Genomic DNA, 12,071 nt, shown 5'->3' with positions numbered 1-12,071 from the left:
ATTAGCCCTCATCATCTCATGGGGATTAGGAGTTGTGGCTTTGTAATTTTATGGCTCTATAGAAGGAAGTGTGTCACTGCTGGGGTGGGCTTTGAAATTTCTTGTGCTCAGGATACCACCTAGTGCCAGTTGTCATCCTGTTGCCTACAAGATGTAAGGCTCTAACCTATAATTCCGGCACCAAGTGTGTCTGCATGCTGCCCTGCTCCTCACCATGATGACAAGGGACTGAACCTCTGAAACTATAAAACAGCCATCCCAATTAGAAGAGTTGCATTAGTCATGATGTTTTTTTCCCAGGAGTAGAAACCTTAACTAAGACAGAAGTTAGTACCAGGAACCGTGTTATTGCTGTAATAGGCCTGACCATGCTTTTTTTTGAAGGATTATGAACTTTGGGACTATGTATTAGAAATGTAGTTGAACACTTTAAGTGCTGCTTAGTGGGGCATACTAGTAGGAGCATGGAAATCAGCTGAGTTGAATGTGGTTTGATAAACTGTGGGGGCTTATTCAAGAGGTTGCAGAGAGGGGAAGAATTTGAGTACATTGCTTAGAGATCATTCTTGTGATATTTTGATGAATGCCGTGTTGTGGAATAGATTATTTGTTTAACTATATAAAGCTTTGTTGCTTTTGTTTATGCTGCACTTTGTTTAACTCTGTAAATATGTGTTGCTGTGCCTGCCTAAGGCTCCCAGTTGGTCTTAATCAAAAGCTGAACAGCCAATATCTAGGCAGAGGAGAGATAGGCAGGGCTGGCAGGCAGAAGGAAAAGAGAAGGGGAGAAAGAGTGAGATCGATGCCAGGGGCCAGCCAGCCAGACATGGAAGAAGCAGGAAAGTAGGACATACGGAATGAAAGGCAGGTGGAAAGCACTGAAGCAAAGCACAGATGAAGAGAAACATGTTAAATTAAGTTGTAAGAGCTAGTGGGAGATGCGTAACACAAGGCTAAGCATTCACAACTAATAATAATTTGGGATAATAATAATAATAATAATAATTTGGGTATTATTTATTGGGTAATGGTGGTCTTAAAAAGCCTGCTCCATTTTGTAACATGGTGAATACATTTCTACACAGGGACTGAGAAAGCTGGATGAAACCCAACAGGGCTTCCTAGTATGCTTTCTGTATGCTCATAGCATACAGAGGCACAGCTCTGCAATACGGTGAGCGTCTGAGCAGCTGGCACTGTTAAGTAGAAACAACAAGCCAGGTAAAAATACCTGCTGTAGTGGGGACACCAATTTCCTAGAGCTGAGAAAGTTAAGTGCAGCTCCCAATTAAAGCAGTTCCCAGTTAAATGCAGTTCTCAGCCATGCCTGCAGGGTGTAAAGCTCAGCTCTCTTGGACCTGGGTGGGGTTGAGTCAGCCACAAGTGCAAAGCCACATGGCAAGTTTAAGGCTTGACTCATGCAATCAGAGAATGAATGCTACAGATGCACAGTAAAACAGGTCCAGATCAAAAAACACTTCTAAAGAGGTCACAGTTTGTTTAAAAATGTGCATAGGTGCTTAAGAAAGAAAAGAAAATAGGTATAGATAGTCATAGAAAAATATCAATAGGTAAAAAATAACAGCCTCTAAAGAGAGATTAAAGTGATATAAATGGAAAAGCTATATAAAGATGAGAAATACGCATGGAGTTTGGATCTTTTGTGGGTTTGTGTTGACTTTGAATTTTTCGGATGCTGATGAGTGGACAAGAGCTGCAGAGAGATATTGGGTTGTAAAAGAGACGGCTGAATAAAACCATCCAAGAAAATGAGGGATTTTTAAATTTTAAAATGGAAATCAGAAAATGTATTGTGTTAGGTTGGGGGCAGAAGTTAGGTTTTGTTTCCTGTGGAAACAAAAGGTTGTGGATTCCTTCAAGTTGAATAGAAATCAGGTTTGATCAGGGGAGACCTCCTGAAAGTCTTGGCTATAGACATAAAGAAATAAACCAAGAAAAACTACAAGACAAGTGATGAACATTCTGATCCTTCTGCATGGGAACAGTTCTAAGACTGGACAGCAAAAGTTACAACTAGTTTTCCCAAGACTTGACCATTGTCTGAGTTTTCTCAGGGTTCCCTGCAGATGTCACTTCAAGACAACAAGAATCAACATAAAGAACACAATGCCAAAATTCCTAAGAAGTGGAGTGGTTCATTTGTGTTCATTAAGTGGGCAATAGATGGTTGCCATTTTAAAGGGGGGTTATATGAATGTAGGATAAAAAGACAACTATTAAACTCAAATGTTTTACATTGGTCTATCTTTTGGGATGTGGATACAAATAAAAGTTATTTTTGTTATACTTTATGTGTATTTCTATTCATATTTGGTGTATTTTCCTTAGGCAATTCATTAAAAATGTAATGTATAAATAAGAAATGCAAGTTAGTAGTTAGTAGTCTATAATAATAAAACTTCTAGTCATATTTGGTATGTTTTCAAGGTTAAGCAGATATATTTTAGATAGATAGGTGATCTTCAAATTCTTCAGAGGCCTATAGAATATAGGATTTAAAATGTTTAGTAACCTAAGATTTTTCATGTCAGTGAGACACATCTGCTCTTGGCAGCACCAAGCTATTTCCTAAATGTATGATGGGAATCAAAGCACCTCCATATGATTTTTGCTTCCATTTTGGCAAAGCTAACAATTTGGGCAAGAAATTGCCCTTGTCTTGACTGCTGACAGTATACTACTATCCAAACTTGATATGCAGGACACAAAGAAACATGACTTCTAAACTTTGCCAAGACAAGACAGCATAGTACTTCAAAATTCTCTTGCTAGAAAACAATACAAAGAATCAAAGAGACAAAGAGTGGGTTCTTTGAAAAAATCAACAAAATAGACAAACCTTTATCTAAACTATCCAAAAGGCAGAGAAAAAAATATCCAAATTAACAAAATCAGAAATGAAAAGGGGTACATAACAACAGACATGGAGGAAATACACAGAATCATCAGGTCATATTTCAAAAACCTGTATTCCACAAAATTGGAAAACTTAAAGGAAATGGACAACTTTCTGGATAAATATCACTTACCAAAATTAAATCAAGACCAGATAAACAAATTAAACAGACTTATAACTGCTGAAGAAGTAGAAACAGTCATCAAAAGTCTCCTAATCAAAAATGCTCAGGACCAGATGGTTTAAGCTCAGAATTCTACAAGATTTTCAAAGAAGAACTAACAGCAATACTCCTCAAATTATTTCACACAGTAGAAACAGAAGGAACAATGCTAAACTCTTTTTGTAAGGCTAAAATGACCCTGATACCCAAACCATAGAAAGACATTACTAAGAAAGAGAATTACAGACCAATCTCACTCATGGACATTGATGCAAAAATACTCAATAAAATACTGGCAAATCAAATTCAAGAACATATCAGAACCATCATCCACCATGACCAAGTTGGCTTCATCCCACAGATGCAGGGATGGTTCAACATCCGAAAATCGGTCAATGTAATCCTCCATATCAACAAACTGAAAAATAAAAATGATATAATCATCTCATTAGATGCCAAATTTTTTTTTGACAAAATAAAACATTCCTTCATGGTAAAGGTCTTGGAGAGAGCAGGGATACAAGGAACATACCTAAACATAGTAAAGGCAATATACAGCAAGCCAACAGCCAACATCAAAATAAATGGAGAGAAACTCTCAGCGATTCCACTGAAATCAGGAACAAGACAAGGTTGTTCACTGTTGCCATATCTATTCAATATAGTTCCTGAGGTCTTAGCTAGAGCAATAAGACACCAAAGGAGATCAAGGGATACAAATCAGAAAAGAAGAAGTCAAACTCTCACTATTTGCTGATGACATGATAGTTTACATGAGCGACCCCAAAAATTCTACCAAGGAACTTCTACAACTCATAAACACTTTCAGTAATGTAGCAGGATACAAGACTAACTAAAAAAAAGATCAGTAGCCCTCCGGCACGCATATGATAAAAGGGCTGAGAAAGAAATCAGAAAAACATCACTCTTCACAGTAGCCACAAATAGGATAAAGTGTCTCAGAGTAACTCTTACCAAACAAGTGGAAGATTTATATGACAAGAACTTTAAATCTTTAAGAAAGAAATTGAAGAAAACACCAAAAAGTGAAAAGATCTCCCATGCTTTTGGGTAGGTAGAATTAACATAGTGATAATGTCAATCTTACCAAAAGCAATCCACAGACTCAATGTAATGCCTACCAAAATCCTAGCAAAATGCTTCACAGACCTTGAAAGAATGGTACTCTACTTCACATGGAAAAGCAAAAAATTCAGAATAGCCAAAACAATCCTGTACAATAAAAGAACTTCTGGAGGCATCGCAATTCCTGACTTCAAACTCTACTACAGAGCTACAGTACTGAAAACAGCCTGGTATTGGTATAAGAACAGAGAGGAGGACCAATGGAACCTAATCGAGGACCTGGATAGTAATTCTCACTCCTGGTCTGTAAAGCTGATCAATGTAGCTGTTTTACTTTCTGAACTTCAGGCAATCTTTATTTATTAAAATACAAATGAAATATCCCAATAGGGTGCTTGAATTTGCTATCTCCTGTAATCAGATTGATGACTACCATATTTGCCATCAGAGAATCTTCAGACTGTTGGAAACGAATACAGCGATCCATAGTCAAGTATTGGGCTAAGCTCCAGAAATCCTGTTAAAGAGAGGGAGGAAGAACTGTATAAGCCCTGGGGGGGGGGGTGGTGTTCAATGTGGGCTCATAAGAGATAATAGAATCTGGACTGATAACTAGGAAGCCTGAATGAACCTACCTAGACTCTTTACATATGTGTGACAGTTGCATGGCTTGGTCTATTTGTGGGACTCCTAGCAGTGAGATTAGGACATGTCTCTAACACTTGAACTGGCTTCTCAGAACTATTTTTCACACTGGACTTCCTTGCTCAGCCGTAATACAATGGAGGATCTTAATCCTTCCTCAACTTGATATGCCATGATTTGTTGACACCCATGGGAGGCCTGCCCCTTTCTGAACAGAAACAGAGAAGGAGTTTATGTGTGTCAGGGAGAATGGGGGAGAAGAAAATCAGAGGGAGGGAAAGGGAGGAGATGAGGGAGGAGAAACTGCCATTGGGATGCATAATAAATAAAAAAAGAAAAAATCACTATCAATGAGCAAGGACTACAGACTTGTTATTGCTTTTGTCCTTATGAACAGAATCATCTGTTAGCTTCAATATGTGAAGTCATTTAGGTTTGTGCTTCCATAGTGACTGATAATGATGAGAACCTTATATGGGTTGGCATAGGCATCTCTTCCTGGAGAAACTTGGGTTCATGATCTTTTCCCACTTTTTCTAATATTTGTTTTTTGTTATAGATTGGTTCTCTTAATATCTGAATGTTAAAGTCTTATCATCTATAAGTACTTATTATTCTGGAGATTGTCTTTTGTGTTTTTTGATAATACCTTTAAATACAAATAATGGTGTAATTAAAAATTTTTGTTTTTTTGACACAAGGTCTTTCTATGTAACTTGTCTGGCCTGAAACTTCCTATATATACCTTGCTGGCTTCAAACTCGCAGAGATCCCTTGCCTTTGTCTCTGGAATGATGAGATTAAGGTGTGTGGCACCACATCAAGTGAAATAGTGATTTAAATTTTATAAAGTCCAATTTTCTTTATTCATTTTTGCTGTTGTTATTAAGTCTAAGAAAGTTCCTGACAAATACAAAAGAACTAGCATAGGAATGATGCCTTCTTCTAATATCTTTATAGTTTTTGATTTTATATTTAAGCTCTTGTGCCAATAAATTTACCTTTATACAAAAAAGTAGGAAAAACAGTCTCTTGATGTGTATTCAAGTGTTCCTGAACCAATGGTAAAGAACTGTACCCACTACAACTGTGGTGGTCAACCTGTGGGTCATAACCTTTCTGGGTTGCAAATCAGATTTTAACAGTAGAAAAATCACAATTATAAATGAGATACAAAATAATTTTATTATTGCAGTTACCACAGATGAGAAACTCTGTTAAAGGGTCACAGCATTAGGAAGATTGACAACCTCTGCAACTGATTATCTTGGGGTGTTTGTGGAGAAATCAATTGTTCATTGGATTTTTGCATTATTTCTTGACCTTGATTGAATTCTGTCCCACTGGTCTATAATTGTATGTGTAGGTCAATTCTATAATATATAAAATATGTATTATGTATATCATATGTACATATTGTACTGCTTAAGTTTTTTTGGTCACTTTGACTCAAGCTGAGTTATCTGGGAATAGGGAATCTCAGTTGAGGGATTCTGTCTATCCGATGGCCGGTAGGCAAGTCTGTGGGGCATTTTCTCAATTAATGATTGATATAAGTGGACCCAGGTAGTACCATGCCCCAACAGGTGATTCTGGTGTGTATAAGAAAGCAATCTGAGCAAGCCTTTGGGAGCAAGCTAGCAATAAGCATTCCTCCATGGCTTCCACTTCAGTTCCTGCCTTCTTTTAAATGAAAAGAAAATTTGTTTAGCTCACAGTTTGAGAAGCTAGGAATCCAAACAGTATGCCAAAGTGTCATACCTTAATGGGATGCCTTGCCTCTCTGCACATAGACTCTTTTCCCTCCCCTAACAATGTCACTAGATTACATTATTAGGGATCCACTCTAATGATCTTAATCACTTCCAAAAGGTCCATTTCTATGTTTCTACCCTTTTACTACCATTAGTGCAAACTTTAGAGAAAGAAAGGCCTGCATGAGTTTAGGGAACAAACAGCAGTTTTCCATGCTTGGTTCTTACTGGCTCCTGAAACTCGTGCCCTTTTCACAGAGAAAGAAAAAACCATTAAGTAGTCCCAAAGTCTTAACTCATCCCGCATTAGTTTACAGGCTCATCAGAGGCAACTGTAAACCTCTTTGAGCAGAGTATCAAAGTTTGAAGTATCAAAGCAAGTTATGATACAGAACGTGTCGAATGGGTTTTTCTGATGTTCTTCTTTGGAGTTCTGGCCAGCACATTGTAAGAAGGTACAGCATTTCAGCCAGCCTCATTGGAACCACCTTGAGCAGCTGGTGCCCCAGTCTTATAGTAGTGCTGTCAGCATCATGATGTCATATCTACCAGGTGGAGGTTGTTGTTGTGGGGCCCCATCGTCTTACTGGAAACTTCAAAGATTACTACAGGAAAAATCTATTGGTCAATGTGGAAAACTTAAGCATTATTCATATAGACAAATATTCAATGAAAGATACAATAAAAAAGATATGGAGAAAAAGTAAAACTTTTCCTAAATTCTTTCTTCTGTCCCATACCCCATGGCTCCTGACATGAGACAGGAACCGTGAATTTTTCTTTTAACAATATTCTTGAATTTAAGGAATGGCAGCTGTTGTCCAGCTCCAAAGCCAGCTTTGGTTTTTAAGTGGTTTCATAACTCTGTAGGCTTTGTTCTGCCTTACTTAATTCCTCTGTTTTGTAACCTGATTTATGTGCAACAGTATAAAATAAACGGGCTCCAGTTATTGGTACTTCACGCACAATTTGGGGAAGAATCCAAGTAGTTCTCTTTATAAGGTTAATTCTATTGGTTTTGGTATAATTGCTATCAATTTCTCCCCCCACCCCAAATTAGCACAAGCTCCCTAACAAATGGTGAATTCAGGTCAGAAGATATTATTTATTGCTTATTTTTTAAAATTGTTCATATCTATAGGTTGCCATGGGTATTGTTGACTACCTTAGGGAATTTTGTGCCAGATGGCTTCTCAGAGAAAATTACCTAATAGGCAGCTAAAACTCTGGGTAAGTCATCCTGGAGTCTGGGCACGTACTGGCGAGGCTAAATCCTGTCCTTGAATCTTCTGTCCCTGCTCATCAGTTTTGATAATTTCCTCAATCTTTTCAAATCTTTCACCACTGCCTTTTGTAAAGTCTGAATCTCCTGTCGAGTGTTCCATTCTAATGTCCTCATTGATGATTCCAGTGTATGAAATTTGTTCAGTAAAGATAATTTCTCATCCTTGGACATAATATTGATAGTGTGCATATGCATATTACCTTCCTTATTTGTTAACCTATCATAACTTTTCAACAGATTTTGATTATTAAATTCAGCAGTGTGAATTTTTTCAGGTAAGAATTCAATATTGATTGGATTTTGTCTGTCAAATAATGTTTTCCTGTTCCATAATATTAATTTCTTCAACTAGCTATTCATTATTAGTCTGTAAAGACTGTATCATTTATAAAAATTCTTCATTCTTGGCTCTGTTATCAAACCATTTTCTTATGATAAAATATGAAAAAAAAACCCAATTCCCAAAATCAAATAAATGGATGTATAAAGAAAATCACAAAAGCCTTGCAGAATACCATCTATTGCATAAGCAAAATGGCTATTAAATTCGTGAATGGTAATATTATTAGTCATCATCTATTTTTTTTTCAAATCTTATCTGTTATAAGGCAATTACAATTAGTTGGAATCTGTGTAATAATATGTATTGGCCAGCAGGTGTCATGGTTGCTCTGCATGGCGGAGAGATGCAAGCAGTGGCGAAGTCCTGGTTTGGTTTTGTGTGTGGAACCTACTTAGATACTGACAAATATACTTTGTTTAGCAAATTAAAAGCAGTTGTTAAGGACAATTAAAACGATTATGTACAGGGAGGAAGTTTTATGTTGGCTTTCCCTCAGTTGTGAGCCACCGTGAAATGGTGGACTGCAGGGAAAATTGGAGTCCTAGGCAGCAGCTGGAGCCATGGGCCGGGAGAGTCAGAGTCCTAAGCAGCTGCAGGTGAGCTGTGTGTGGGCAAGAAATGTGCCCCGGCTGGCAAACCAGGAATGCCGCAGGGGGTGGGAGGTTCTGATAAGCATGGACCTTTCCCCACATTGGGTGGCCGGATGATGCAAAATGTGCCAAATTGGGAGGGGGGGCGGGACGGGACATGAGTCAAATAATACCAAGCTAACTCCGAATAGAGTATTCTCAGGTTTTTTTCTTTATTAAAAGGGAACTCACACATCACAACGAGGAAATCGGAATGGGGTCTGACATCCAGGTGTGGCTCATGGGAAGAAGAGACTGAGCAGAATGGACCTCAGCTTTTTGGTACCTAAAGTCACACTCCAACCTGATCCAGCCTCTTAAAGGCCATTGGTGGAAGGAAGTTCTCCATCAAAGTTTCATTCTTCTAAGATAGAGGTGGGGTTGTAGGGGTCGAACTAACACAGTATAAACAAAGTTACTAAAGGAAGGAATGGACTAACAATGAATAATAAGCTCAAGTCAGAAGCAAAGTCAATGGGGCAAACATCTAATTCCAAACCTCCAAGTCTGAAGATCTGAGAGTAAAACAGTCCCACTGGCCAGCCTTACAGACTGGATTATGGCAACACACACCTTTAATCCCACTAGTCAGACTTATTGCCATAGAAATCGGGTGGTGCATGCCTTTAATCCCAGTGGTGCATGCCTTTAACCCCAGCCTTAGAGAAGGCATAGTAGATGGCGGAAGACAGCTCTCAGACACAGCCTCATTCTGAGATTCCTGAAGGTAGGACCGCCGTTTCAGACTGAGGTTGAGGTAAGAGCCAGTGGCTGGCTGTTTTGCTTTTCAGATCTTACGGTTGAGCCCCAATTTCTGACTCTGAGTTTTTATTAATTGTCCTTCACACTTCTCTTTCTCTTTCATGTCTACACAACACACTTGCTCATCATAGTGGTATACCTACATTGGGACAGGTCTGTGGGTTCTGGCTATCTGTCTTCTGCCCACCATGCCCAGAAAGCGTTTTCAACAAAATCATAGAAGAAAATTTTCTAACCTAAAGATAAAAGAAGGGTAAAGGATAGCATATTGATTGGACCAGAAAAGAAAAATCCCCTAGCCATATAATAATCAAACACTAACAATACAGAACAAAGAAAGAACAGTTTTTCTCTTTTATGATGGATTTATTTGCTCAGTAAAACATGTGGCACACACCAGAATGCATTTCCTTAAAATTTTTTTTATCACATTTATTTCTTTGTTACTTTACCCACTTATTTATTGTGTGTGTGTGTGTGTGTGTGTGTGTGTGTGTGTGTCTATGTGCCACAGTGGGTACATGGAAGTTAGATGACAACTTCTGAGAGTTGTTTCTCCCCTTCCACCATGTGGGTCCTGGGGTTGTTCTCAGGCTTGCTCCCTGAACCATCATGTTGGCTCCTTCTTGTCCTTAAAAATAAAATCACATTCCATTGTCTGTGTGTATCTTGTTTTGTTTGTTCATTCCTCTGCCAGTGGGATATCATTAAGGAGTGGAGGTATGGAAGGAGATAACACACACTGAGGAAGTAGTGGTGGCTGCAGGCTCCTTCAGATGAAGCTGGAGATGCAGTCAGCAGACTCCTAGGTTCATGCTGGCTGCTGCCAGAGCTTCCTGGACCCTCAGGTGACCTGGAGTCAAGTTCTAGAGAACTGACATTGTTAGGATCATGGACTTTATTCTGTAAGGATTGTGGAACCATGGAAGATTATTCGTAGCATGCAGAAGGGTTTTCCTACAGCATTGTACAGACTCTCATCACAGGACAAGAAGACAGTGAGCAGGGACAACTATTTCGCCCGGTATAAAATGAGACTGCTTTTAAAAGACATATTGAACTTATTTTGCCCTTAAGACACTTTGTGAATTTGTGGAGTTTCAAAGCAATGTGAGTCAGCCAACAAATTACTGTTGACTTTGCAGTAGATAATGGAGCTCTCTAAGAATCTGAGTCATTAAGGTTTACAGATTTCAGAAGCAAAATTTCCTAAGCTCTATATAATAATTATCTATGGCAATATTATTGGCTAGATCTATGCTTATTTATTGCCACTGATTATGGTGCATATTGAACTATAAGGCAGAGTTGGTAAGTATTGGTGAATATAATTGAATGCAATATTTTTATCCAGGGCAAGAGGTGAGACACAAGTGGTGTGACCTCCAGCCCTTCTCCATACCTTGCAATCTCTCTTTTTGTCGTCAAGTCCTGAATTTACAAGGCCCACCTTCTCATCTCCAAATAGAATTAATTTGTCCTCAGACATATCAAGTGAAACAAACGTAAAGAAAGGAGAAGGTCAAACTGTATAGAGCCCCTTTAAGCATAAATAATAAACTGTGACATGACTGAGTATTTTGAGAGTTTTGCATATACCATAGACTATGGAGAACCAGTTCCTAAACAGTGCCCACAGCATTGAAAGAAATCCACGGGGTTGGTGGAAGCAAAACTTTTCTGAGGGTATTTAGTAAAAAGAAAGGCACGTGCCCACTTTCCTGATGGTTTCTCCCTTTATCCTCTCATGTTGAATTCTCTCAAGATATTTCTCTGTATCTTTTCTGCTATCTCTATTTTATCTCTCATTCTGAATCTATTTTTACTCTTGATGATTCACTTCTGATTCTCTAGCCATTCTAGCCCATTCTGACTCTCTCTTTCATGATATTTTCTTGTGATAGTCTGAAGTTTCTCTGTTCTTTATAACTTAAATAATTATTCAACATTTAAGCAACATAGAAGATACATTTGAAGGACATTTTCCACTTCTAAGTAAATGATAAGGGACAGAGTCTTCCTAACAGCTCTCCTGCAATAAATCTAAATGACTTTTTTACAGAACAAGAGAAAAGAGCACTTTCTCTCAGTCAACTCACTTGGTGGTGTATAGCCTACAGATGTAAAGAAAGTATTTTAATGGAGTTATAAAACTAAACTACTAAGGTATCTAAGGAAATAAGGAAATTGTGTGCTATGTGTTATACTTCTAAGTATATAGACTTTTAAAACTAACCTTTTGTGGTATTGGTCATAAAAGCTGGACTTTGTCAACTCAGAGATTGTTTGTTTACAAAGAGCAAATGTGTCATGAATTGAGCCTGATTACTATACATTTTTAAATATCTGTTCAAACAGGCACTTCCCAAGACAAGGTACTTTAGATCTCAGAAAGTACTTCTTCCCTGTGTGTAACCATTGACCATAAAGAAGAAAACTTGTAACTCTTTCTCGAGGCTATGAAGTCTGATTAATTTTGTAGCCCTG

The sequence above is a fragment of the Arvicola amphibius genome, chromosome 1 (assembly GCF_903992535.2).
Source record: "Arvicola amphibius chromosome 1, mArvAmp1.2, whole genome shotgun sequence".
In the NCBI taxonomy this organism is placed as follows: domain Eukaryota; kingdom Metazoa; phylum Chordata; class Mammalia; order Rodentia; family Cricetidae; genus Arvicola; species Arvicola amphibius.
This window is presented reverse-complemented; position numbering follows the sequence as displayed.